This window comes from Corvus brachyrhynchos, unplaced genomic scaffold (genome assembly GCF_000691975.1).
Source record: "Corvus brachyrhynchos isolate BGI_N302 unplaced genomic scaffold, ASM69197v1 scaffold146, whole genome shotgun sequence".
NCBI classification, from domain to species: Eukaryota; Metazoa; Chordata; class Aves; order Passeriformes; family Corvidae; genus Corvus; species Corvus brachyrhynchos.
The window spans coordinates 1260098-1288015 of record NW_008238960.1 but is presented as its reverse complement, the minus strand read 5'-3'; the positions used below and the strand labels follow the sequence as shown (position 1 = coordinate 1288015).

Here is a 27918-nt window from a genome sequence, read left to right as displayed (position 1 = left end):
GGCGCCGGGAGCTGGGGGGGACGCAGCCGCTGCCCTGCCCGGGCTGCCCCGGAGCGCTTCTTTGTTCGCTTGCCTGCTTGCGGTTTTTGGGTGGCGATTCGCTTTCGTTACAGAAACGGGGTGTGCGGGGCTATCACGGTGGTGTGCTCGTGCGTGGAGCTGCACAGGAGCCCTAGATCCTGTAGTTTTTGCTTAGGCAGAGCTCCCGCTGGTTTCCCGCGTCTTTCTCAAGGTTTACACAAAATTAAGTCTTTAGTCAGGTTGCAACATCTCCTAAATAATATGTTTAGCTAACGTTTATGAATTATGAATTTCAGTTTGGATCCTAGTCAAAATGCTCTGAATAGGCATGGCAGTCATAGTTGATGTTTGCTAAATGCATTACTCTCAATTTGAGTGCATATTATTAGTATGATCAGGCCATAAATTCTGAAGGAATATGAAGGGGCTGTCTTGATTCAGATCTGCATCGTGTGGTTTGAATAGTCCAGCTTTGGCACTGACCCTGAAAATAGTGATTAAGGTTTGTCCCAGAGAGGGTACTTTACCGTAAGACCCTTGACAAGCCTGATCACTTCTAGTGGAGTTTTTCTGAACTCTAGAACAGTAGAAAACTCTCCTTTCTTTGAAGTGCTTGTGCAGGAGTTACTTTTGCAAGAAGAACTTCTTGCTGCATCCTTCTCCCCAGGGTATAATTGGATAGGCCCATAAAAAGTGGCGAACCTCCACCTGAGGGCATTTTTTTAGTTCAGCCTGAGGCATCAAAGTTACTTGAGAAGAAAAGCTGTCTTTTGAGTCTGCTTATCCCACCACCCCTGCGCTATTTCCACGGTTCGAAATTACTTGAGGGTGACCTTCAGAGAAAGAAGTCAGCTTTGCTCAGAGGATTTCAAACCTTTTATTTGCCCTTCTTAAGGCTTCTCTAAAACAAACAAGCAGAGCATTTGGAAGGAAACCTATGATTGAATATTCAGCAATTCACTTCCCTTGGGTAAAAGCTGATAGGTGTTTTCACTTGTTTTGGAAAGGGTTTTAGCCAAGCAAGAAAGATGTGATTTGACGCTGCTGAAGTAAAGCGTGAGGTAAGGCAGAGGAGGGTAGTATTTTTTTGGTACATCACTTCTGATGTGGGAAAACAGGGTTTAGAAACTGGGTGAACTGTTGCAGGGCTTTTTCCATTACTCTTTTGTTTTGGTGGGTTAATCAGTGTATCAGTTTCTGTGAAAACTCAAGACTCCTGCCTTTTAAAAAACATTAGTGGTATCACCGGATATTTTCAGGCAGTACATATCTGAGACACTAAGGCACTCACCAGGAGATTAACAGCACTTGGCCTTGTGCCTCTGGGCTTGTGCCTAATAATACATCGCAGGAGCACTGCATTAACTGTCAATAAATGTTTGCTGTCACTTCGGGCTTAAGTACGGAATGGCTTTAAAACAGCACAGAAAGAAAAGTTTCAGCTCAGTTTTTAAGTGTGACACAGCCCTTTGTATGACTAACTCTCATGGTGCCTGGATCTATCATCAGGATCCCCATTAATATAGCCCAGCTTTGTTTACGTGGCTTTGGTTTTGAAGTCCTAAAAAGTGTGAGTTTATTACTTTTAATTTCCCCTTAATTTCCTCTGTGTTGATAAAACAGATGAGAGAAGAGTTTCATTAGAATTGCATTTCTTTGCTGAACTTAGGCAGGACTATGATGGTCTTTGAATGCTTCTCATATTTCCCTTTCCTTTGTCATTGTGTTTGATTCTGGGAGAAATCCTTTTCAATGCCTCACTATGATTTCAGGACACTGTAAGAAATTGCCCCCAGGTAATCAGATTGTGCCGTGCACTGAACCCAGCACTGTCTGCAGTCAGACAGGCTCAGTAATCAAGCTGGTGCTGGATGGATTTTTAGACCCTGTGGAAACCCTTGGACTTCTCTAGCATGAGGCCAGTCTAATTGGAGAGGCTAGAGCCGGAAAAGCTGGTGGGAACTGATGATGTAGCTGTACCTATGCTAATATCGTGAACGGGTACTCTTGGTACTGGGTGAGTACCCAGGTGGGGAATTATTCCAGAGTATTGTCTTCTGAATGCTCAGCACAGCTTTTAGCTTGTGAACTTGCATGCACACAGCTATTTGATTGCTTGTTTTAAGCAATCAGGGGGAAAGACTGAGATGGGTGTGATCCCTGTGTGCTCAGCTTGTTTGCAAGGAAGAAAAAGAGGCAACATTTTAAGACCGAATGAATGATAAATGTTCGATTTAAATGGTATTAAGAGAAGAAACAGAAAACTGGAGATAGTGGAAACTCCTAGTTTTTTAAAGGTTTAAATGCTTGAGGAGCCTTTCTCTTACTTTAAAAATGACATGGGCAGTGAAGGGACCGGAGTGTTAAATTTGTGATGCAGATGGGTTTCAGTAGAGGGTTCAGAAACTTTCAGATGCATGTAGGTGATAAGGATTGAGATTATTTCTTTTTAAACGTTTTGCAGCTCTCCTAAAAAAATTAAGAAACCTTATCAGGTCTGGTGCAGTACCTCTTTAAATACTCAGTGTGCCTTAAATTGCATGGAGTAACTTATCTGCTCAGTTAAGACATGAGTTTTGAGTTACCCGACTTGCATGTTTCCCTACTCAGATGAGTGTCCTCATCAGATTATAAGAGGTGTCATATCAGTCAAGGGACTCTGGCATTTTTAAGAACCAATTAATTAAACCTGACAACTTCAAGTTACTTGGTACTGCTTTCCTGGTGTATGCTGCCTCTGCACCACACACACGTTCCATTTCAAGAGGCAGTTTATCCCCACAGAAAGTCAGACTCTGTTGCTTCTGTTCCTCTTGTGTAGTGTTTTGCATGTGGGAGGCGCTTTCCTTGCTCCTCACTTTGTTTTGTTCTTCTCTGGACTAAGATACAAATGCAAATTAAGATTCTGTGCACTGTGGTTAAACGGTGAGCTGAGTGAAAAAAATAATGTTTGTGAAGGTTCTGGTGCTGGTCATATTGCCTGATGAAAGACAAGTGGCTTTTCCCTGACTTCGCAGTGGAGAGGGTGGACACTCCCTATGTTATTTAACATGAGAGAGGGGCTAGAGTCACTCTGCTTTCTTAATATTGTCCTTCTGCCCTTGAAAACTCAAAATTCATCTGTGATGGTTTACTGAAAGCTGATGTGCTTCAGGATGAGTGCTTTACATCTTCAAACTTCCTGTGCTTTCACTAACCTTAGGTGCATGAAGAGCAATTTTTGGAGCATTTTTCTTCTTATTAGATATTTAAAATCTCTTTGTTTTTTCACCCTGGAATTAAGAAGTATGCAGTCTCCCAGCTCCTTAACATGAACTGGCATCTCTGATAATTGTTCATGTTCTACCAACAAATTTGCCATTTCACAACCATTTGGCGATTAAATCTTTAAAGCGAGTCAGAAGTTTGTGGTATTTTTTCCAAGTGACAGAAAACTAAAGGAGGAATTTCAATTACTGTGATTGAATTAAGCCACTCTAGTGTATTCCTATTCCTGAGCAGAAAAGGTCCCAAATTATTTCTTTCTTATTCTCTTTCAGGGTTCTAAATAACTACTTTAAAAATAAGGATAAGTAAGACTGTAAACTGTGATGCCAGCTATTGGTCAAAATTAAATGTAAAACCACTATGTTTGCAGGATATGTGCACAAATAATGGTTCTCAATGCTCTGTGCTACTTGGTTAACCAGTGTCTTTCTGAGCTCTCAGTAGAATTTGTGAAGTTTGTTGAAAACAAGAGATCCAACTAAAGTATGTTAAATTAGAGTTCTGCACAAGTTGCAGGAGGAAAATCAATGTTTGGCAAATGGGAAAGAATATGAGCATTTAAAAGAAAAAATGTACTCAAGATTCTAGGAATTTTAAAGCAACCGAGATGAAACAAAAATAAAGCATTAAAAATGTATCCTTTCAGTGTTGTTTCAAGAAGAAGAATTACACGTGTTGGTGTTTGTGGAGATTATTCTCTTCTTTTGCAGAGCTTTGTGTTTCTTGAACATACAAATAGTATTTAGACTGAGATGGTACCCACAAGAAGCACTTTGTAAATATTAATGGTGTGGGGGATTTTTGGCAATTGAGTTAGAGCCGTTTGTCTCAGCCATCTATAAATGGTTCTATGAACACAATAAATAGACTGATATAAACTGAGCAGGGAGTAATGGGTAAGATCTATCTTCGTCTGTGTGCAGAGTAGTGCCAGGATGCCCACTGCTCACCTTTTGTGAGTGGGAGCTCCATGGGAGCAGTTGGGGCCGTGCTGCTGATACCCTTCTCCTCCTGAACTCCATTGTTCCTTAGGGGAAAATGGGTGCTGACACACAGCAGAGTCATAGAATCATTTAGGTTGCAAAAGACCTTTGAGATCATGAGCTCTAACTGTTAATACTACCAAGTCACTATTACACTGGCTTAGTTTGGTATACCTGGGATTTGAGCATGGTCCTCTGGGAACTTTGGAGAGGATTTATAAACATGTTTATTTGTTTGTTATATATCTCTTTCCATCTTGTAATGTTTGTTGGGGTTTCTTTTAATGTTTCTAGTCAGACAGCATTCTTGGGATGGACTGACAATGAGGTTTCCTAGATGTACTGTAAAGCAGTTGTGTGTTGGCTGTGAAGCAGATTCCTCACGTCATCATTTTATGCACATTGCCCCACTGTCTGAGTTACAAGACATCTGTGATTTTAAAATGTTTAAGGAGAAAGTGGCCAGATTAAGGAAAAAGGACGAGAAGTAAACCAGATTTAGGATAAACCGTCCTCCAGGGATTTGGCACAGCTGTGAGAATAATTTTTTTGTGTGTAGCCTTGTACCCCTGAAAACGAAACCAAACTTCTTCAAGTCTAGCGCATTTCTGAGACTTCGGGATTTCATCTATCCAGGGTGTTGAACAGAAGTGAATCCTGAATTGGAAGCTTGTTTCCACTCACTTGTTAATTTCTCGAGTTAGAACTGGATATAAGCTACTGCTTTAAAATGTTTGTCACATCAAACCAGCTTTGAATCAAGGAAAATACTGCTTGGATACCCATTTGTCTGAAAATGGGTATCTCTTAGTGCAGATCTGCTTACTGTGGTGACTTTGAGGGTATGAACATTTGCATCCTTTCACAGTCTCTCCCTTTTGCCTTCTTTTTCCCCTCGGTCCCTCCCTTGCTGTGGTAGTGCATGGATTGTGAGCCCTGTTTTCTGTGCTGTGTACCACTCCTGGTTCAGGTGGCTTTGGCATTAGTGGGCTGAGCTGGAAGGAGTTCATTCACAGCTAAGCTCTGCAGTTGTTTACAGCTGAAGCAACACTGAACTGCATGAGCAATAATAGAAGACCACCACCTTCAGAGTCAACAACAATGGAAATGTGCTGGTTTAACCACACAAGTGATGCAGATTAATGAAGAAAACAATATGTGATTCCCATGAATGGGTCTAGTTGTGTTGTTTGAACGAGTGGTCTAAGGCAGTGTCAGCCAGGAACCTGTCCCACTGTCTGAAGGTCGTTATCATAATGATTTTTGCAATGTATAGAGAAAAAACTCCTGGGTTTTGTTTGGTTTTGGACTTTGGGGGTTTTTTGGGGGTTGGGGGGGCGGGGAGGAAAAATATGTTTCTAAAAATAGGAACATCCTGCTTTGGAAACGAGGTGGAAACAATTGCTAGAGAAAGTGCATTGTCAACACTGTAAATCATTAAGTGTTCTAAGTAATAGGATGAAGGATAGACTGAGCTTGAGGGAAGATGAGGGGTTTTTTAACTTCTCAGAGAAAAGTGTGAGAATCCTAGGTACTCCATGCTGATCAGATTGTAATGGATGGCAGGAAAAGCAGTTGTTTTCCTTCAGATTATCAGTGCAATTTTTTTCAGCTGGTAAAGCCAGGAAGCCAGAGCCTCTATGGAGACTCTGCAATCACAAATTCCTTCAACAAAACTCTTAGTGAAACCCAAGCCTCTGTAGAGCTTTTCAAATACTATCCCAAGACTAAAGTCTGTATAGGTTAGAATTCTACTTTATTCTGACCTGTCAGGATGAAATTTTTACTTGGTTCTCGCAGATTAATTCTCTTCCCTCACAAACTGCCTTTGGTAATGTTCCAAAGTTAAGGAAGAAATACTTGAAAAAGCAGATATTTCCCAGGACATGAAGCACATCTCATAAATTTTAGTTTCTAATTCTGACATCAGAAGTGATTGCTTTTGGAGCTCACTATAATGTGCTTCTAGTTAATGAAGATTATGGTAGACCATCAAGACTGATTCTTGCAGTGAAATTGCAGTTGTACTTTGATGGCAGAGACCTGCTGCATGTCTCCATGGACAGTCTAGTACCACTTTGTTGCCATTACTGGACCTTTTGCCATCTTTTCAGACTGCAAGACCTTATTGTTTGGTTGAGCTGTTAAATTTGATTACAGGCACACTGATGTACAGTAATGCATGCTGATTGCAATAATGCATGTTGGCATATTTCTGAACTTACATCTGTGCTCAGAATAATGACCAGCCTTACCTGCCAGGCTTAAGCAGTCAGTGAAGCCACAAGAGGCTTGTCTGTGGTTTCTACTGATGTGCATGAGTATGCATCAATACTTTGAATGGTACCTTTTATATGATGGCTTTCAGTATACAGTAAAATCATGACCCTATTTCGTTTAATCAGACACAGTTTCTGTGGCAGTACTCAAATTAATATATTCAGTCTAAGTTCCCAGCTAAGTTTTAGGGTTTTTTCCAGCTTGCATTCAGTTGAACTTGTGTTCATTGTTTAAGGGAAAGTCATATCAATTCCTTAAGAAAGTCTCCTCTATTCAGCCTACAAGAAAGCAAGAACAACTCTAGTCACACCAGTTCTGGTTCAGATAAGGTTGATTTGCTGTGAGTTCTGTACCTAGAATGATTTTATTTTATTTTTGTTATTTTAATTATTTTATTATTGTGTTTTTCAAGGTCATTTATTCAGATGCGGAGTGGTAGTTTTTAATGTTATTATATGACTGTAAAGTCATCAAAGGTGTTTCAGGAAGGGCTTTTCTGAGTATGACTTTAAAGGCGGCAGAAAGCTCTGCAAATACATATGGATTAAGGAAGCTGATCAGGGTTACATATGAAAGAGAGTGAAAAAAGAGAAACTTTGGAAAGTCTTTTCATGACAAGTTTAAGTAGTCTAGAAGCAGGTGTAAGACTCCATTTCATATCTACTGATTTAGAAACAAAAGATTGAGTCCTGGTAGGCTTGGAAATGCACAGCATACACAACCTTTTCTTTATCCACCAGAAGCAGAAGCAGCATATTCTCCAGGCTTTTGAGAGTTCCAGCATTTGGTGATTGTAGATTGTGAATATCCTCTTTTGTGTGTATATTCTTCAATGTAAATGTCACTAAAAGATTTCTCACTTTAGTATTGCATTTAGTGTTTCCCTAAAAGCCTGATTTTGAGTTCAGCCTCTACTGGTGGTTGTGTGAGGCTTCACACCATGAAGGCTTCTTCTGGCAGTGGAGGGACTGGAATTGGTTCTGTAGACTGCTGTTCAGGGCTCTTAATTGAGAGCAATTCCTGGCTGCATGGCAGGGAAATGTTCTTCTTGGCTGTGCTGAGGTAAATCAAAGGAGCCTGTCCAGACCTACCTTTGTGTAAATGAGAGCATGCCTCACTCCTATGTGTTTGTACTTATTTCTTTGTACTTGTACGTTGGTCTAGACTTAAAACCCTCAGAGTTATGGATGAATAATATATCACCCTTGGACTAAGCAAGAGGAAAACTTTTGATTTTATTTCTTTTCTAACTTTAAAATAAAAAAATTGTGAAAAGAGCTTACATTCAGTGTCTCATCCTGCCAGACTTCACCTTTAGGGTCATAGAATCATAGAATATCTTGAGTTGGAAGGAATCCACAAGGATCATTGAGTCCATGGCAACAATTTGTTCTATGGCTTCTCAATTTCCACTGCAATCTGCTGGTGTTCTTGCCTAATTACTTTTCAGTTAAAATGGGTGATTCTCACTTGGCTTTCTTCCTCCACTTTGAGTTCCAAGATGATGGTTCCTCCCTTGTGTCAAGCAAGAGCAGACTCAGGACTGCCCAACTTGGTCTGTTTGTAGACACATATGATCAGGAATGCACCTTCCATCTGCAAGTCACTTTGGCAAGCTCTGCTTTTCTCCTGCAGGAAGGGAATCCACATAAATACCTTCAAAACATGCACTGACTTGGACTTGGCACAGCAAAACTGTGTTTTCTGTAAGTGAAAATTTTAACTGAGCAATTGCAATCAAAGCTTGGCCGCTTCTCCACACTATCCCAATGGCATCGGATAATAGAATGGTATGAGTTGGAATGGACCCTTCATGCGTAATTCACACAAACAAACTACTGAGTACAGTCCTGAAGCTGATGGACTCACAAAAAGTAAGGGGTTTCAAGAGTGTGTCCTTAGAGAACATTGAAAAGCCTTTTATTTATCAAATCTCATACATTCTAATCACTAGTTCACAGTTCTTGTGCTTTGTCATGTTAATAAGTGCGGTGAATCATTTTTAATAACCATTGCATTTCTCTGTAAGCTCTGATAGCATCTGTGGGAGACTGTGACAAATAATACCTGTTCAAATGCTGCACATGTGGATATGCATGCTTTCTTGTTTCATATCAAACATGGCTCCTTGTTCAACAACCTACTACAATTCTAAATACTGGATATCTTTTTTTTTAAAGATTATCTAGAATTTATTCCTCAAATGAAGGGATTCACCTTTAGCTTAAGTGAGAGAAGACTGGTGTATGATCCAAACCTCATACTTTCATACTTTTTAATAAACTGGATTTACTGAGTTTCTTATAAAAAAGTGTTATAAGGGGGGCACATTGCTCTATGCCTGTGTCAGCATGAAAAACCAAAGTCAGATGACAATTTGTCATGTGTAGTGGCAGCCACCTGATTATTTTCTGAGACCTCTGGAGTCAGCATTTCTCTGGGCTCTTCTTGCTTTCTTCTTGGTCAAGAAGATTTTTCAAGCACGTTCAAACTATCAAAGTTTAGTGACATGATTCCTTCCCCACATTTTTGCTTCCTTGGCATCCTTTACATCACTCTTGGCATTGGCAAAAGTGGACCATTACTAACAAGAAAAAGTAACTGTACCACAGAAAGATCCTACTCTACAATTTTTAAGTTATTCTCTGCATCAATGGAGATTTCAGGGGAAAATTGTGAAGCACAAAACACAGCTGAAGTTAAATTAGATAGCATAAGAAAGGTATAAAAGAAATCAGACCCTTTGTCTTCAGAATGTAAATGAAAATGCAGTGTTGGGGTCTAGGGGCAAACTGCTCCCAAAATCAGGATACATCATGAATGTGCAGTATGAGGTTCTTTGAACCATTCAATGAAGTCTTCTGTTAACTACTGATTTTGTCATCCTATTTCCACCTATGAAAGCTAGTAGGCATGGTCCAACTTAGAGCCATCCTTTGCTGGAATTTCATCTGGCCATTTGATGTATTCAGATAGTCATAATATAGTGATCCACTTTCACTTAAAATAAGTTACCGTAAAATTACCACAGACTGGTGCTTTGACTTAAAATAGTGCTAGGTCAAAGTAGAACAACAGTGTTCAGGCTGTTTATCTGTACAGTTTGCATTATTTTCTGTCTTCTGTTGTCACAAGCTAGAGGTTTTTTCTGTTAATTTTGTGCATTCACCTACCCATTCACAGGGATAACAGGTGTCACCTGAAGTGGCTTCAGAGTCACCAGCTGCATATTCATAGGACTGTCCTTACCAGCTAGGTGTGGGTCCTTACCAGCTAGGATCAACAATGCCTGACTTCAGGTTCCTGGATGAACTCCTCAGCCCCATGTAGGGGCTGGATGAAAGGCAAAGGCAAGAGGGAACATGACATTGTGCCCTACATTGGTGGTGGCACAGAGCTTGCATCTCATACAGTGATAGTGAGGATGGAAGATAATGAACACATGTGATAAGGAAAAGAGTGTTCCTCTGCCTTTTCCGTAATTTCATCCAAGCCAACAGGTAAGTGTTGGAATGCCGGGAAACAACATGTGGGTTTCTGGGGATCCAGTAATGGATTTTAAAACATTTTTATGTTGCTTATTTGCCCATGTTACATTTTTGCTACACCAGTGGGGTCCCAACAGCAAAGCAATAAGTATATTAGTACAGTTATGGCTAGGGCTTTGTAATTATGTAAAGGCAGTCTCATTTATCAGGTTCTATTTCCTACTCACATTCCATCCTTTGGTTTTTATTATTTTCTTGAGTGGAGTGGCAGGCATGAGTGTGAGAGGCACGGCCTTTGTAGCTTTGCAGAGGCAAAACCTGTGGAAAGTGATGCCAAAGTCCCTTTGGAGAGGAGGACAATGCAGGCAGCTGGAGGGTTGATGTTAAGAGTGCCTGCTGTGAGCTGACATGAAGGATGTGGCCAGAGAGAAGGCTTAGGTGAGGCTGCAAGAGGGAGGTCTTGGCTGGTGCTTTGTTTCAAAGCTTTTTGAGCCTGGAAAGGGCTGGGAAGCTAATGGTTGTTATACATGCATGGCTGGAGAAGATAACGACCAGGCTGTACGAGCTTCATTATTGCACTAGGCAGTCCTAACTCCTGATGGGCACTGGTGTCACAGAACTCTTGAAGGAGTCTATAAGGAATACAGAAGGTACTGCTCAGCCCCAACGACATGTACTGAAGCTTGTTGTTCTTTTTAACATGTTACAGGGATAGATTTAGGCTGGGCCTAGCAAAGCTCTTCTCCCATTGCCTATCTCTCTGCTGCCTTGATGCAGTGCAAGGGAATCAGAGCAACACTGTGGCTTCCCTCCATCTCCTCAACCCTGTGTCCTCCTCACAAGAAACCAGAGACCAAAAGAGAGTCACATGCAGAGTGAAAATCTGTCACCTCCTTCCACCAATCACTTCGTGTCTGTGACTCCTTCTGCCACAGGCCCTCAAAGGGTCATGTGTCCCTGTCACATCACCTGGTGACATGTGTGTGGAAAAGAAGCATCTGCTCCTTTGAAGGGTGCCTAAGGCACCAAAAACATATTTCAGTGCCGTGGGGTGGGATGAGAAGACATTAGCCTGCAACTAAGTGAAGTGCACACCATTTTGGGGAAGGCTGAGCCAGTGGACTGAAGTACACAGAGCTGGTTTCCTCCAGAGAGGATGCAAGTGAAGGAGTAGCAGCATATGGCAGTTCAGCTCTGAAAAGGAGCTGAGGAAAATGGCACCTCCTTATTTAGCAGATCAGCTTCCTCTGTGGGTGCCCTGACTGGATTTTGTGGAAGACCTAATTCTTTCCTTGATAACTGAATGGATTTGGTCTGGAAATAGAGAATCTCACGGTGCCTCTAACTGAAGATTTTTTCTGAAGTGGAAAGGCACTATCAACTTCAAGGCAAATAACATATGTTTGAGGAGAATTTTAGGAGGGAGCATATCAAGATTTTAGGCCAAACCCTGAGAAAACATTTGGAAAGCATTTCAGAAGTAAATGCAAAAGATAGAATCCGGGGGGGGGGAGGGGATGTCCGTTTACTTTCATCTGCTCTTTAGCTGGACAAAATCAAAGGAAAATCTTTGCTTAATCATGGATGCATCTTGGAAACACCTCCAGGCTGATGCTTCAAATAACCTCCTTCCTCCTAGTCTGAATGTTCTGCAGGCTGGAACAGGAACCACAGGTTGGATGAGGCTGGGGCTTAGAAGAAAGAGAAATTGTGTTTGGTCTGGCAAGTTGCACATTTTATTGTCATTTGAAGCTACCTTAAGGTTTATCTCGTGCTCTGTGAGTTACCTAGAAGAAGTCATGGAACACTGCCAGGAGCTGGCAAGGAACTGATAGTAAGTCACTGACTTAACTAGAGTGATATAGTTGGAATTGACCCAGAAGGCCAGATATGACAAAAACAGCTCAGTGTAACCGACAGATTTTGTTTTCCTATGCACTTTTATGGCCACATGCAGTTATTTTTCATGTTTGAAATCAATATAAGAAGTACTAATATTCAAAGCAAAAATTTGAGCAGGAGGCATGCAGAATATTAAATTTGACTTCACAGCATGTTGCTAGTCTAGTAAAAAATTGCTGGCCTCACCCTCCAGAAGAAAAAAAGGAAAACAAAGAGATGTTGAAATAATCTATATCCATTTGCCTTAGGCAAAGCAGTCAGGTAATGTAATTTCACTAAAAGTAGTTGAAGAAGTGATGAGGAGAAGAAATGTTCAGGAAATGGGAAGGAGTATATCTTTTTCTAGAGAAAGAATGCACTTTTGGTTTTAGGGTTTGTATAGTGCACCCAAGTTCTACTTATAGGCACTGAACGACAGCTGAAGTAAGACTGGTCAAGGCTAACTAGAGAGGTGTGCTCAAAATTTGTAGTTATCTCTTGTCAGGGTGAACCTTATGTCCTCTTGTACTGGTATTGATTTTCAGTAGACCAAATTTTGAAATGTTTCAGAACTGCCAAGGATAATGAAATGAGATAAATCTGTGGAGGGAAAAGAATTTGAGGGATCATAAAGAGTGCTGACAGTTAATTTAGTAAACTGAAAGCCTAAGGGGTACACGTGCTGCCTAGCAGTAGGAAAGAAGCCTAATTAAAAGAAAGGAAGTTTGATACCAGTCCTTGTCCTAGAAGGTAAACAATTATATGAGAAAGAGGGGCGTATGGAAGGTTAAATATAACTATTGCAGATAGTCATTGGAACTTTCAAGCAGTGAAATACTCAGAATTAAACAGAAAGAAAGGAGAGATTTAAGATAGCCTTTATTGGAAAATAAAATAACTCATTGGAAAAAGTTTTAAGAAGAACAGATACATGTCAGCAGAACAGGGTGACTCTGAAATAAATTATGAATGTACCAATTATACAGATTTGCTTGTTCTGTTTGTGGAAGCACATTCTGCATTTTATAATAGCCTCTGACCAGATTTATTTTCAGTGGATCAAATGTGATTCTTTCATGCAGAAACTGAAAATGTATAAAGAGATAGTAATAATTTACACAGTTGCAACTTAGAATGTGTTTCTTAATAGGCAATATCCTCTAGATTAAACAGCCACATCTTCATTTGGCTTCTGGTTTGTTTGTTTACTGTCATTCAGGTGTGAAAAATCTACATTTGACCGTGTACAGATGCATTTGAAAAGGCATTTGAATACCTGCACAGCTAATTAGCTGATACAGTTATGTGGACATGTTTTGTATGTACAAATAAGGAGGTGGTGAAAATGTAACCTTAAATATAATTTTTTTTTGCTACTGTTTTGATAATTTGAAGAGCTGTTAGTCACTGCTTATTGAAAGCATCAGGAAAGCTTCATTTGTTGCCCACATATTCCCTGTGTTGTAACAGTTGCTCACCATCCCTGTTGTGCTGGCACACGCAGCAGTGAGTGAGGATGGAGAGCAGATGACATCGGTGCACAGACCTAGACATGAAAAGGCAGGGTCAATCTCAGCTTCTCAGCCAAGCACCAAAGAAAGTTTGCCAGATAGGAAGGCAGTTAAAGTATTGTTTCAAAAATCAATTTCGAGGCCTGTGGGAATGCGATCACAATAGCTTTGAAAGTAGGATTTAGGTAAATAAATTACTAACTATTGTTTCCAAAATGCATCTTGACTAATCCTTATTCAGTCACCTTTTGACTTTACTGCTTAGATTTGATGGCTAAAAGTAATTAGGCTGAAGGTTTGCAGTAGATAACAATTGCAGGTCAATTCTTTTGAACATATGACAATGATAGCTGATTTATATAAGCTTTTTCACATAATATAATTATGCAGATGTCTGCAGAAGGAAAAATGGACCTGGTAATGAGGAGCTGGAACTGATGCGTGGTGGGTCGATACTGCAAGACATTTATTTGGGATGAAAGAGTCCTTAATAAGAGGAAAAGTATGTTGCTCTAGCAAAGAATAGCTTGGAGAGAGAGTAAAGAAACTACCCAGAAGGCAAAGAGATCTGCCAGATTATGGGAAGTAGGAAAAAATACCACAAGTGACTCCTTCACCATTTCAGTATTAGGAAAGCAGCAGAAACTAGGCTAATGGATAAAGGTGTTTTATTCCTGCTTTAGAAAAAAGTGGATTTGATTTGAGGGGATCACTCATTAGAAAGTGGCATGGACATAAGAGCAGATGTCCGTAAGGGAGGTGCTCAGCAACAGCTACAACACTTTCAGGAGAATTTGGAATGAATATGTCTGTAACTTGTATAAAATTCCTCCCCACTCTCCGTCTGGAGTGGCTTGACTGGGGTTGTGGAGTTTTCACTGCTCCTGTCTTTCTGGGTTGGAAATAAAGGTGTTAAGGAGTGTGAAATGGGGTGGAAATGAGGCAACATGCTGTCTATTCTCTCACCTTGTCCCCATCTTGTCCCTATAATCTGAGACTCAGTGCTCAGGAGGGCTCCTTTGTAGTGGTTTCTATATTGCTTCCTCTTCTGCCTGTCATTTGGTGGAACCACACAGAATCCAGTAGGTCTTGCTGAAGCTGAGGAAGCATTGGTTTTCCGTGTGCAAAATCACCACAGTTTGAAAATCTTAACAGGTTTGCATGCAAAAAGATGTTCTGCATCTTTCTGTATCAAGAATTAAAACACCTTCTTAATTTAGGTGCATGTAGTCTGTCCATACTGCAAGACTTCATCTACAGTTTGTAGCTGTGTATTTATAACTCTTTATGACAGTCTGACAAACACACAGTATCCAGGCATTCTGACACAGCTACTAGTGAATGTTCACATGATGCCTGTACATGCATTATGAAAAGTAGCTTGCTTTACCCTCACGGACTGGCGAATTAAGTGGCCCTGTTTTTTCTGTCACTGTAACAAATTGCCAGTTGTGTCAAGTCAGTGGGAATACAGACTATGCTTAAAACAGAGGCAGAAGGCCAAAAGCATGAGATTCTAGCACATGAAAAGGATATCTAGGTGGTTAGGTTTAAATTATTTTTCATAGCCAGGCTTTGGTTTTGATAAATACAATGAGTAGTAGAATTTCTAGGGTTTGGAGGAAACTGGGACTTTTTTACTGTGGTTTATAGAGAAAACATTTTAGTTTAAAATCCTTCTACTTCACCAGTCCAGGGTCAGGAAGGCTATTTGCTAGTTTTAGAAAACAGCATTTATCCAGCAGCAGAAGAGGTAACACCAATTGACATTAACCCTTTCACTGGCTTCTCTTTTTCCATTTGGCTCTTGGGTACGTGTATGTGCTTTGGAAGGGCAAGGACTGTCAGGTTCTCCATAATGACCTTGTGTGACCAAGGTATCTCCCCTCTGGAAAACAGGGAATAATGTGCTCTGTTTTTCAACTTGTACACATGCTCATACACACATTATAACTGTGCACAGGCTTATTTCCAGCTGGTCCCCATCACAAGTACTTTGTATGAGCAGACACCTGATCAAGCTACAGACACTGGAAATTGGCATGCACGGGCTGGGTATGTGCAAAACCAGGATCTGCAGTGATCACATTTAACTTGAGAATTAAGGAGTTATGCTCTGTAATGCAAATTGCTGAATGTGTTCAGCTTGGGTAAAACAGGAAGCATTTAGTAATAAATATAGCTGCCTAATGTGAATCTTATGGAAACTTCTTCCAGGATAGTGTTTAATTACAGAAATTTTCAGGTTTACATGCACCAAGGCATGGTAGATATCCACTATTTTTTTTTAATAGCACTTCTGCTGTATCAGTAAGTATCTTATCTCCGTGGAGAGATCAGTTGATCTGCAGCACTGACTTTTGATGCAAGAGTGCCATACTTTAAAAAATTATGAATATGGAGGATCTTTTGTTGCTGCTAAGAGATTAAAAATAAATCCCCAAAGGCTTTGTGTGCAAAGATTCTCAAAGGACCTGTTTATCTATGGTAGTTCTGGTTGCCCAAAGATGGCTCTTTTAGGTGTACTAGCACATCATGCTTGGCATCCAGCTGGTGCTGTTGTGTCACATCTGTCCTCAGATATCCCAAGGTGTCTGAAATTGCACTGCGTGCCTCTGTGCAGACACGAGATTCAAGCTTCTGTTTCTACGGGAAGCCAGTGAGAGCTGATGACTGATTGGACCCTCCTTGGTGCTTCCTGGCCTTGTGCTCCCGATGGCTGGTTTTGGAGACCCACATGCATTTTGTGTTGCAGATCTCATGTCTGTCATTTCCCTGCCTGTTGAGGGGAATATATGGGTGTCTACACAGATATGCTTATACATGGGGGAAAATACAACATTTTCCAGGGGAGTGTTTATATATGTTTAAGCATAGGCTTAGTACCAGTTATGCATTTACTTGGTAATGGTTTTCTTAGGTGACGTAGCAGACTGGGATCCTGATTCCGAGAGAGGAAGACAGCTTCTTACAAGCTGCTTGGCACTTGCTAACTTACATGAAAAGTGCAGGGATTCAGCATATGTTTGAATTAGGCTCTAAAATAATGAAGTATCTGCTTTATACCATATTGGTCTCTATCCTTTTATCCTTTTTCTCTTCCTTCACACTGTAAATTACATGTTTCTTTTTGATTTGGTAGTTGTAAGCATAAAACCACCAAATGATTTTAGTTTATTATCATATTTTATCTCAAAACAGTACAATTTGCATTTCTTAGCTGACCACAAGAGGTTTAGCTAAGTGCTTTTCTCTCTCCCACTCTCTTTCTGTAAACCCATCTGTGTTTGCTCATGTCTCATATTTATTTCACACTTTGTTTCCCTTCCAGATCATGAAGCTATCCTTTACAGCCACAAAAACATCTCTATAATGGTGACAGAGGCACAGAAATTCATCTTATGATCTGGGTTTACTGTATAACGTTGGTAGGATCTTTCCAGTTCTGTCCAGCAAGCCTTCCCGGGGCACCCTCCACTCCAGCCCCTCAAAAGCCTGAGGATGGACCTCTCTAGAACCCAATTCCATAGCCCGTTCAATTCCTGTTGATTCAGTTGAAGCTAGGCCTTGTGGAGTATGATGATACACTTCAGGACAGGGTTTCTGAGACAAAATGGGGCTTCAAGTTCCTGTCAGGATATAGAAGTATTCACCAGCCAAATAAAATTTTACTGTTGGGAAGGGGACTGATTGAACTGGAGAGCAGCTGACTAATCAGAGTTTAAGCTAAATGATTCTATATCAGTGAGCTACTGAGACTGAATGCATTAAATAAAATAAGGTCATTTCAAGTGTAAAATAAATAATACAAAAAGAATTATGCAGTACAAATCAGATTACATACATTCCTTTCAAGCATCTTCATTAAGTAGCTGTTAGCTACTTATTTGCTGATCTTTATTCAAATTTTTAGATGCTGGTATCTGTGCTTGCTTTTTACTTGATGAGCAAACAAATTGGATATGAATTCATATTTTATGAGATGTCTTTTAATTAAAAAATTTCAGGAGGAGAGAGAATGAAAGTTACTTTGTTGCCTATTTCTTCGATATATCTTTTGTGTTAACAGTAAACGTTGGTTGTTAGCAAAAAAACCAATAATAGAGTAATGAAGGTTTGTTTGGAACAAATGCCCTAGGATAAGTAAAACTGAGATAGATAAATCTGGGGTGTTCTGGTGTATTGCATGATACAAATATACAGAGCTGCTGAGCACATAAGCCTTGTGCCAGGGAATCACTTCAATGCACTGCTGTCACTGTGGAGGGAGACGAAAGGGTTTTTGTAGAGACCACGCTCCAGATTCTTCAATGTAGTAGATAAACCTTACATTTACCAAAGTACAGGCTTGGAATAGAGCTGGAGCCCAGCTTTTTGTCAGTACCTATGGAACTTCTCCATTCTGTGGTCTTTCTCGTTTAGCTGAACATCCAGCCTTTTTTCCCTAACTATGCCACTACTGCAGTGCCCTAGCAAACACCACCTGATGAGTTAGACCAGCTTATTCATCTGTAGAGCACCTTCCAGGGAGCCTCCTTTGGCAGTCAGGGAGCATAGTTGGAAAGAAAAAGAGGTGCAAAATTATTCCTACGCTTGCCAGTCTCCAACTTCTTTGAGAGCATGTCAGATCTTCTGGCAACACAAGAAAGCAAGAGCAGCTTTCCATTGCTCAAAGTGAAATAGTCATGGATATCCTCTTAGCTGCACAATGAACTGGCCAGTCAGGTAAAGGTGGAAGGAAGAAGCAACTTCCTCGATCCTGCTAGCCGTTCACCATCTTGGTCACCTTCCTGTTTTCCATTGGTAATGGAATTGCCAGGGCCTGTTGCCCTTTGTAGGCCTAGCTCTGAGCAAAGCCATCAGGGCAAGCACTCGGAGTGACAGTTCCGCACAAATCTCTGGTGTAACCCAGAGTGGGGTAACTGGTCTGCGTGGTTATACTGATTTTGCTGATGTTTGTGAAAGCCTATTTGTGTGTCCGCATAGCACCCCACAAATTAGCTTCTCTCACAGAGCGCTGCAGTAGGAACCTGCAGGAGGAAGTTAAAACCAATGAGGCGACCATGAGTGAGGCCTGGAGTGAAGTGTTAAACGCCTCCTGAACAAAGCCCTTGGGTTAATTGCCGCCTAACTGAGTTTTTAATGTGAGCACTGCAGACTGTGCAGCTCATGGAGCCTTCCTCATGGAAGGGGAAGGCCAGCTGGCAATGAACTAAAGTAACTTGGAAATTCCTCATCATCTTTGTGATGGTAATAAGATCTAAAGCATGACAACACAGGGGAGGAAACCAGCAGCTTTGGAGTGTGCCAGAGATACTGGGATCTGGCAGTGTTTGTTGTTTGTCTCACTTGCAGAATAATGTATGCCTTATGAGTAATAACATGTCCTTTTGCTGCATGAAAATAACTGCTCAGAAACAAAATCCTGTCGGTGGTGGTGATGCTGTAAAATGAATTCCATAGTGGTATTTTATCCCAATGTTTCTGTGTATTTGGTGGTGTTGCAAGTAGAATGGTGGTGAGCAATCTGGCAGAAACTGAAGGAACTCTGAACAGAAGAGAGCTTTCTCTTAGATAGCTAGCCCAACTGCAAAAACAGTTAGTGAATAAATAGCCACCCTGAGCATCCTTTAAAGGTCTGGATTGTTGTCATAGTGATGATGTTATTGTCCGCTTTCACTGCCCCAAGAGTTCACCTTATTCAGCAGTACATATAAACCTATTGGGTCAAAAACCTCCAGACTGGGGGGGTTGGTCTTAGAATTGAGCTTCTCACACTTCTGTCAGTATAGCAGTTCTCTGGAAATATTACATCAGAGTGTGGCTTCATGATATCTGATCTACCAGGGTTCTCCAGCAAGATATCAGTGAAATGTTTTTATCTATTGCATACATGAATTAGCCTGTCAGCCTCCCTCTTGTATCTGTTCCAGTGTTTTTGAAAGGAGAGGTGATTTATGAAGGGTTCAATATGATTGTTGAAGATATTGCTCATAACTGAATCAGTCATATTTTATACCTGATTTTAAAGCCATCATCTTCACAGTGGAATCCATTCCTTCTCACTGCATTGCGTAGATAAGTCCATTGAAATTTTATAGAGAATAAGGGCTTAAAAATGCTAACATGCTCACTCTGTCAGCTGATTGAAATAATTGCATTAGAGAAAGCGCAAAGTTTTCTAATAATTTTGATTCATTATGAAACATTAAAACTGATAACATTATCAGATGATCCTGTAAGTGAGTGAGTGTGTTTAGTGAAGTTAAGTGTTTCTCTACTGAATACAGCAATGGCAATTTAGTGGAGGGGGAAGTGGGTTGCTGGTGAGAGAAATTACAGAGATGCTTTAGACTATTTCAGGTCATTTTTGTCCTCTTCAGTAACAGGGTTAGAATGTGGAAATTCATAAACCTGAACTTCAAAAGGCCTCTATCTGTTTGAGGGGAAGAAATATAAACTGTCTCCCACCTTTCCAGGAACCAAAAGAATCAGTGCTTCTACACAGTTGCTGTGGCTTTGTCCTGTCAGTTTTTGTTGGGAAACTTGATGTTGCTACCACATTTGTTTAGGAGGAATTCAGGACAGAAATGTAATGAAATTGATATTTCAAAACAGAATTTTGTGTTAAATTGATATAAATACATGAGAAGTTTTTTGTTAGTCATAGTATTAATTTTTTCTATTTAATTTAGCACAAATTTTAATTTTTAATTTACTTCAAGCTGCTGCAGTATTTTGAGTTCACCAGAACTGAAAGCTGCAAAATGTAGATGTTCCTGGGTACAGACTGTTGCAGAATAGAAGTGAAGGGCTCTGGGAGCTTCCCGCTCCAGGCAGTGATGGTTGTTCCTTGTGGAAATGCAAGTTGTGTACTGGGCAAGATCTGGAATACCTTATTTAAAAACATGTCTGGAGGACAGGATTCCTGAATTCTGTCCACAGCAGGTAGGGCAAGTAAGGCTTGCTACACTAAGCAGCAGTTATTAGCACTGTGTCAGTGTTCCCAGTGCTCAGTGTGGGCATCATGCCATAGAGTTAAGAACCCCCCTCTGTTTAGGAGTCACCTCCTCCAAGGGGTCTGGAACCACAGCCGTATTAATCTTGTGCAAAACGTGTGTGTCACTGTGAGTGTGGATAGGAATATTGGGACAAACAAGGCAGAAGAAGCTCTGGGAACACCAGATGTGCACAAAGAGAGTAATGAGCTAAAGTAGACAGACTTTATACCAGGAGCTATCCTTTAACCAGAGTCTGAGACAATCCTATTGCACGTGGAGTTTTGTTTGATCCAGTTCCTCTTAACTCCAACCATGGATTAAATATATAATCTTAATGAGTCTAAATTTAAAAGGTATTCTATGAAATGATGTTAATAATTAACTAAAATCATGTTAAATTCAGAGGCAGAATTGTGTTTAAGTAGAGATGTGAATACTTTGAGGTCAATGCACAATTCACTTATGAAACACATGAGAACAAGAACATCATCTGCAAAAAAACAATGAAAACACATAAAATCCAGTGTTTGCTAATTCAAGCTAACAAGAGAAGCAAGATGCATCTGTATACAATTTATCCTTTCTGCAAAGGATTTCATGTGGAAATTAAAAAGGCTAGATCTGCATCTAAAATCTGTGAGCAGTTAATAAGAGCATTTATTCATAGAATCATTTAGGTTGGAAAAGACCTTTAGGATCACTGAGTCCAACTGTTAACCCAGCACTGCCAAGTTCACCACTACACCATGTCCCTAGGTGCCGTGTCTTCAAGGTCTCCAGGGATCTTGATTCAACCATTTCCCTCAGCAGCCTGTTCCAATGCTTGATAAGTCTTCCACTGAAGACATTTTTCCAAATACTCAATCTAAACTTCTCCTGGTGCAATTTGAGGCTATTTCCTCTCATCCTTTCCCATTCAGTCCTATGTATCTAACAACCATTCATACAAACCTATGAATGGCCCTGAAAGAGACACAAGGACAGGTACAGTTATTAGGAAAAGTGCCCCAGCAAATCTTATGAACTTCTGAATGTGAAACTGGGCCAAGAGTGGCATCACACAGTCAAACCTTCTTATTTCTAGTCAGAAATCTAGTTGCTATACTCTGTACTAAATCAAGCATATTAATCATGTGGGTGGGAAGCTGCTAAGTATAGAATTGCAAAAACCAGTAGAATGGATCAGAGAGAAAAGATCGCTGTTAGGAGAGGACCAGAGCTCATGTCAAAATCTGCTTTTTCCTCCACAGTGATCTGCAGACTGACTGGAACACTTGACTGATAATTCTGTGATTTTCAAAGACACCAAAACTTGTTTGGTTTTTCATGCTTCCAGAATTTTGGCAACAGAAATGAGACAATCTGTTTAATTTCCTGGGTGAGAGGGATAAACAATGGTGTTTTAAAATACTACACAGTCTGTCACTTTTGCATTTGATAGTGCCATTTACATTGTATCTTAGGCCAGCTGTGGGTGTGTAATCATGACTGGAGCAGATACTTTAAAAACTGGATTTTGATGATTTTTATTCTGAAATACACCAATCTAAGAACAGGGAAAGAAATACTTCAGATTGGCAACTAACTCATAGTACCTTGTCTGACTGGCTGATTAAACAGAATACTAACAGGATTAATCAGTAAGGCTCCTAAAATAAACTTGTGTGTGATTCATGGAAGAATAAAAACTTCACCATCTAGTGGCTGCTAGTAAGGGTCAAGGGTACCCTGTTCACAGGGCTCAATCACTGACCAAGCAAGTGCAGACAGAACACATTTTAATTTTAGGCTTTTGACACCGTATACTTAATCCAAGGTTGCAGTTAACAGGAACTGGATCAAACAAATCTCCATGTCCAGTCTAAGCTTCCCAGAGTCTGGGAGGTACAGCTCAGCTCTGAAGTCTCTTCCCTTTAGCACATCACCCACTTGGTACGTATCTGCAGTCTGTTCAGTTGTTCAGGAAATATGAACTGAGGATGAAAGCACATTTTACAAATCTGTTTTTCTTGTAACCAACCAAGGGTTAATTCTCCTAAACAAATAAAGCATGGTTTGAACACGATGCTTTGTTTTAAGTAAAATACTATAAGTATTCTGTGGGGAAAAACTTTTCTGCCTAATCCTTGCAGTCTCTGCTTGTTTTTTATTGGTAGCTCTGTTTAAGTGAAATACATGTTTTAGGACCTTTGTGAAATTTTGAAGCTTGCTAGCCTGAACAGAATTCTGTAATTCTGGGTAGAATGCAAAAACAAGTGGTGCTTCCTCTGCCTGTATTTTACCTAGCATGTCTGCCTTTGTCTGCTTTGCCACTGAAATGTGCAAATAGCTTTATAGAAATAATGGTTCAATTCTATTTAGGGTACAAAGATAAATGGACACTGAAAGCTTGTGGAAGTGCAGAATAAGATTGGGTTTAGCTATGAAGATACAGGTAAGGATCCCATACCTTCACGTAGGTAGTTGAACCAAATCTCCGATTTCTTAAAGATGTCACAATGTCCATACTTTCACTATAGAACTCTGGCAAGTGCAGTGACACAAGGTAACTCATAATCTGTCTAATGGAGACGCATGTCAGAATAATTAATGTTGAGTCAAGTTAATTTTTTCATTTAACAAATTGAATTGTTTCAGCTAATTATGTAGTGTGGCATAAATGTGATGAGGGATATTCAGAGAAGAAAATTATTACTTTTTTCCTCCACTGAATTAATGAAAATATTAAGGAAAATGTATGCTCAGAGAATGCAACAATGTCCAGCTTCACATGCTGAATTTTGCAGCCTTCGTTGCAGCATGAGTCTCCTGGGCCTCTTGGACTGCCTAATTCAGCGTCCTCCTTAAGACCCATAAAATGCTCTCTGGAGAAGACTATCTTGGCTATTGTGCTCCATATCTATACAAGAAACCTGTTAGATGGGGACATCTCAGCTAGATGTGTAAGGTGGTGTCACTGCTTCCTGTTACTCTGATGAAGAAACAGACAAAATGAAGAGCTGTTCAAAATTCTAGTACCTTTTCAACTTCTTTGGCTATAGCCTTCCCTAAGCAGGGGCTTAGGAGGTGAGGGGTACCAAAGTTTACTGATAATAAATACTGAAATATGTAAAATTCGACTGTGTCCAAGTTGTAGTTCCCCTGAAAGGAGGGTGTAGTGAAGTGCAGTTCAGTCTCTTCTTCCAAGTACCAAGAGACAGGACAGGAGGAAACAGCCTGAAGTTGTGCCGGGGGGGTTTAGATTGGATTTTAGGAAGCATTTGTTCACTGATAAGGTGGTCAGGCATTAGAATAGGCTGCCCAAGGAAGTGTACAAGTCACCATTCCTGGAGGTATTTAAAAGACTGTAGATGTGGTGCTTTGGGACATGGTTTAGTGGGGGACTTGGCAGTGTCAGGGTAACGGCTGGACTCAGTGATCCCCTAAGGGTCTTTTCCAACATAAATGATTCTACGATTCTGGGATAATGAGTATGTAGGGAGCCATAATCATGTTCAGTGTGGACAAACTCAGAAGCTAATTCCCCAAATCCCATGGAGTCTGCCTTCTAGGCTAAGCTGCATCTGTTTTACCGCATCCTCCCAGTCTCCTTTTCAGTTTTGTTTTGTTGGGGTTTGGTTTGTTTTGTTTTTAAATGTGTGTATTTCTCGCACCCCATCTGTTTTGCATTTTGTAAGCCTCATGGGCAGGTGCTCTCCTCTCCATGTTTCCACAGTGACTGGTAGGGATTCATTATTGGGAGTCCAAGTTCTACTGGACTGTAATAAGTACAAGAGTAAACTGAATTTCCTAATCCTCTTGGTCCACAGTGTTAGCTGTAGTATCACCAAATGTGTGCATGTGTAAGGTTTAGTACTAAAGTGATTGTGTGTGCTGTGATTTATAAATCACGTCACAGTAAGAAGTGGGAACTGCTTTGATTCCAGGCAGCAGTGTCAGGTTTCAGCACATCTCTGACTAGAAAGGGCTGAGCACTGCAGAACAGATTCACTGACTCAACTCTCATTGCAATTGAGAGAAAACATCTTGTGGTCACCCTAATATATGTTTCATGCTGGTGGCTTTAAATTATGACACAATTACCTGTTCTCTGTCAAAATGTGTTTCATTTCACAAAGGAAATCTTAAAACATTAATTACTAAAAGGTCTCATGGCTTCCTCTTGCTACTGTAGCATAAATGTAAACTTTCAATACTTTGTAATTTACATGGAATTAATTTAATTAATTAATTTAATTAATTCATTCATTTACAGCAGCGTTAAAAAGAGACTGTTCCCGAAATCACGGAATAGTTGAAGTAGAAAGAGACCTCCAGAGTTCATCTGATTTATCTCCCACTGCTCCAAGTGGCATCAGCTAGAACAGGTTACTTGGGACTGTGTCCAGATGGGTTTTGAATATCCCCAAAGATAGACTCCACCACCTCTTTTAGCATTGTGTCAGTGTTTGACCACCCTCAGAGTAAGAGTTTTCTTCTGTGCAACTGCACAAAGAATTCTCCCTGTTCTCCCCCGGCTGCCTGCTTTAGCGTGTGCCCTTCAGAGCCACCTGGTCAGGCTGGTTTCTCAGAAGAGGTGTGAGCGCTCTGCCCATGGCACTTTCCTGTACCCTCATTTATGTGCACACGATTTCTGTGGCCACCCTTCCTCAGGAGGTCTCTCCTGGCCAAGGCACCCAGCAGTCTCTGCTCCACCACTACTTCCCTTTCATCACTGTTTTCAAGCTCTCCTCACCAGGCTAGTCAGCCTGTTGGTAGAGATGATTTTGCTTCATTTTTCATTCTTACCCAAGGCAACTTGAGACCAGGGGGGCCACGTGCAAAATCAGATATGACTTAGATGCAGCAATACTGACAGAATGGGATAATGAGAAATATTTGTGTGAAGAGCAGTTCTGGAAGCAGGCAAAGTGAAAAGGCAGTAAGCAGGGAAATAGCCCTCTCTCCACTGAGGAAATAATTCATCAAAAAGAAGACTATGAAGCAGTTGTGTGCTTCTGACATTTATTGAATCTTTAAAATCTTTGATGAGAAATACCTGTATTTTGAAGATCTCAGCTGTCTGCTATTGACGGAATGTGGCTGAACTTGTGTGTGTGCATGTGTGTAGATATATACATGTGCATACATAGGTGGCCAAAGAAAGTACTTCTTAGTGAATAAAAATTTTGACTATACTTAAGAAAAACCCAGAATCCACACTGTGTATGACCCACCCTGTATATGGTCCTCAAACTGAAATATTCATATAGCATTTCTCCCACAGCACTTCGAAATTATGGACAACAAATATAGAGTCAAATTCTCTCCTTCATCCCTGTGATGGGCAGCTCATTCCAGACTGTGTTTTAATAGTCTTTCATGTACCCATGTGTCAGATTAAATAGTAAAAATGCCAACTGGATGATAATGTAGTATCATTTCTGGAAGTATTGGCTTTTAATGTTAATCTTCAATGGGATGCTTTACTGCAGGCATGTGCATACATTAGATAACCCCGGCATACAGAGAGTATTTTAAGACACACATAATTTTGAAATACCCTTTAATATTTAGTGAAAGTCATGATACATTCCATGCACATAAGATCAGAAGCAGACCTTCCAGGCTTGTTTTACTTCTCAGGATAGATGCCAAATTGGGAGCCCCCAGTATTTTGTTTTTCTGTAGGACAGTTAAAGTGGCACCACAAGCTGTTCCACTGACATCTGAGCCCGGTCTTGGGCAGCCAGCTCACAAGGTGGAAGTGCCGAGGAGAATAATAAATACAACTATCTTCACATGCTTATGTTTTCATCTGAGATTAAATATGAGATTTCCAAAACAAATGTTGCCAGCTGTTAGGGATTCTGGGATGTTGAAGTGTGATGTCAGAAAATTCACTTTAGTTACTAAACTCCAGCATCTGGTGCTACCAGCAGTGTCCAAAATCAACCTGTTAAACCACAAGCAATATTATTTTCTACTTCTATAGCTACTTCTCTCTCACTTTCTATTTATCCACTGATGATTACAAAAAAAGGGGAAAAAAAGGAAAAGGAAAAGCTGCTTCCTTACATTTAAGCAACAATATTTTATAGCCACAAAATAAAATATTAACTCTCTGTAATTCAGAGATTTTGTAGCAAACAATATGCTAGATTTTCACATTGAGCTAGCTGCTGCTTTGAAGGAGGAAGAAGTGCATGTAAGATTAGATTCAAAACAGTTCTGTGAAATGTATCTGGCCTCTTTATGCAACAACCTGCTACACGGGGGAGAGGAGAAAAACAAATCCTGGCCTTGATGTCAAAACAATGTAAACTCCTTTTAGTATGTTGACTTCTGGAACAAGTGAGGCATGAAAACAAAAGCGCAGAGCCCTCAGCAGTGGCAGTGAATATTTTATCTTACCAAGAGAAAGCAACAAGAGACCAAATCCTTAAAGCATATGCTGTGCTGACAGTGCGCTCTCGCTGTGACAGTAATGGTATTTGCAATCCCAGCTGCACTCGAGCCTGTGCTGTAAAAGCACCCATTCCTCAGAGTGCTTGTTGCCCTTTACTGGACCTTAGCCACATGAAGGAGCTTTTCTCTGTTGCTCATGTTGCCCTGTAGAAACAAATGTTTAAACAATTATTTCTCTTCCCCAAAGTGAAATTGGAGAGATTTTGGCATCGTTAGCTCTTCTGAAATCTTCACAATGCTGAAAAGTATCTTTAGGTGACTGTAGCTTTTTGCATATAAACCAACCATTCTCTGGCATTTTACAAATATCTAATATAAGTGTTGTTCTGAAATTCAGGGACTGGATCCTCACAGAAATGTTGAAGCAAAAGTACCACTGTTACTGCAGTGTTGTTGTTTGCGAGTGGTTGGTGAGAGTGTTTAGAGGATGATTCAAGGCTGTGACTAAAAGTATTTACCACTCTCTGTCAGAGATCATTTTAACCAAGTCTAATGAGCTAAGAGTTAGTGAGCTGATTAACGATAAAGGAAGATGCTCCTCTGGGAATGTGTTTGAATGTGTCCTCTCCAGTTTTTCCTAGCACCCATTTGTTTGTTGTTCTCTCCCGGTTGAGGCATGAAATTCAGAGGGAATGGAGAATATTGCTTATAACTTATGGAGTTACTGCCTCATGATTACCATTCTGTCATCGAAAATGTCAGTTTATCCTTCACTAGTGTCTTGGTTTGAAAGACAGGTGTCTGCTAAGGAAAGCAGGACCCTCCCTTGGAATGGCAGATGCAATCCCCTTCCCTCCGAGTTATTATAATTTTGAAATCAAGGGGCTTTTAGGCAAAGATGTGGGAAATAGGAATACCAGTTCTTTACTATTATATATAGAACCAGTCAAACAAAACAACAATAACTATGGCAGTAACAGCAAACAATCACAAACCCAGTCCCAGCCTTCTCGGCTGTCGGGCCCTTTCCCCTCGGGTGCAGTTCCGCTCGCAGCCGGCAGGGGCGCTGGCGGCTCCCGGTGAGCAGGGCAGGTGCGAT

At 40.5% G+C, this 27918-nt stretch overlaps 1 protein-coding gene across 1 annotated transcript in view; it reads left to right on the top strand.

Annotated features, from left to right (window-relative positions):
* The window catches only part of KCNG2 (potassium voltage-gated channel modifier subfamily G member 2), a 54507-nt gene that overhangs the window by 988 nt on the left and 25601 nt on the right, over positions 1–27918 (top strand). The gene's annotated exons all lie outside the window — the stretch shown is intronic.